This window comes from Maylandia zebra, linkage group LG19, assembly GCF_041146795.1.
Source record: "Maylandia zebra isolate NMK-2024a linkage group LG19, Mzebra_GT3a, whole genome shotgun sequence".
Taxonomy (NCBI): domain Eukaryota; kingdom Metazoa; phylum Chordata; class Actinopteri; order Cichliformes; family Cichlidae; genus Maylandia; species Maylandia zebra.
Window position 1 is genome coordinate 13,124,150 of NC_135185.1, and position 1,545 is coordinate 13,125,694.

At 40.9% G+C, this 1,545-nt stretch overlaps 1 long non-coding RNA gene across 1 annotated transcript; it reads right to left on the minus strand.

Moving 5' to 3' along the window:
* Window positions 1-303: 303 nt before the first annotated feature.
* Window positions 304-1,545, minus strand: LOC143414094 (uncharacterized). The gene is made up of 4 exons (XR_013094650.1): window positions 1,320-1,545; window positions 945-1,112; window positions 529-728; window positions 304-430 (listed from the first exon to the last, which is right to left on the minus strand). It is a non-coding gene; the product is annotated as an uncharacterized LOC143414094 (long non-coding RNA).

Sequence of the window (1,545 nt, forward strand, 5' to 3'; positions counted from 1 at the left end):
TCTACAATTTTGTTTTCCTGTTCTTAAGGGAGGACTAGAAGTGCAATGTAGGGCTTACCGTAGAGATGTTGAAGTCTTTGAGGTCAGAGTATGATGTATATTGCACGAATGGACCCAGATTTGCTTTAACCCATTGGGCATCACTCTCATTTTGTTGCCTGCAAGCTAAGGCATACAAACAAAAGTTAGGATGTGCCAAATTTAGGAAGGTTTTTGACAGGTAGACATGAAAGAATTTGTGGGCAAGTTTTTTGTCTGAGTGCTTTTCAAGACATTTCACACTGGAAAACACATAACGCACCCTATGTCTGCCCTACCTGGCTCATTGATGGCATTTTCAGCATTTCTTAGGTAGCCCAGCAGACCATGTGTGATCTCTTGCCGTCTGTACAGTGGCATCTCCTGGATAACTATAGCCAACCCACTCACACTGCAACAGTTGAAAGAAAACATTCTCATGCTGTTTTTTGTCACTATTGTCATTTTCATTTGCAACAAAATCTTGATTGCTCCAAGAAAACTACTCACATGACTTGGTAATTCATGCAGCTGATGTTTGTGGTTGTGTTTATGAGCATTTCTGGAGTAAAACTGGCAAGGATAGGAATCAGTTTCACATGGAACCAAAGTTCATAGTCGTTTGTCGTGAAAGTGGAGAAATGTGGACTGATGACGATGAAGGTCGTATTCATGATCCGATCTCTCACAACAGGCTGGAAATGTGGGGTCTGTCATATTAAAGTGGAAAAAGACATAAGCAAAGGTGAGATTGCATGTTGGAAGTACACCCATACAACATGGTACAAAGGCTGTAACCATTTGTTTTCTAAGATACAATAGCCAACAATGGATGTAGCGGTTGAGACCGATGTCTTATTCTGTGTTTACTTCTAGAATCAAATATCCGCATTGTCCTCCTTCACCCTTTTAGGAGGCTAGCCTACCTGTCCATTGGCTGTCAGCTGTGTCAGGAATTCATCCACATTTTTTAGAGCGTTGCCCTCTTCAAGTTGTTTAAGCACAAGATCAATAAAATCTGTGTTATTTGAGGCTCCAGAGCTCAGTAGCAGCTGTGCCACCTCAGAGGGATTGAGCGTTGACAACAATCCAGCCTACAACAGGGAATCAACATAATATCAGACAGCAGTAATGACCAATGCTATGGGTAAATGAATAGAGTTTGCAACCAAAGAAAGTGTGCTCTATGATTTGCTTGTATTTTTGATATGGCAAAATAAACTCCTGTGTTTGTCTTCTTAAGTCTACAATTTTGTTTTCCTGTTCTTAAGGGAGGACTAGAAGTGCAATGTAGGGCTTACCGTAGAGATGTTGAAGTCTTTGAGGTCAGAGTACGCTGTATATTGGACGAATGGACCCAGATTTGCTTTAACCCATTGGGCATCACTCTCATTTTGTTGCCTGCAAGCTAAGGCATGCAGACAAAAGTTAGGATGTGCTCAATTTAGGAAGGTTTGTGACTGGTAGACATGAAAGAATTTAAGTTTTTTGTCTGAGTGCTTTTCAAGACATTTCACACTGGAAAAC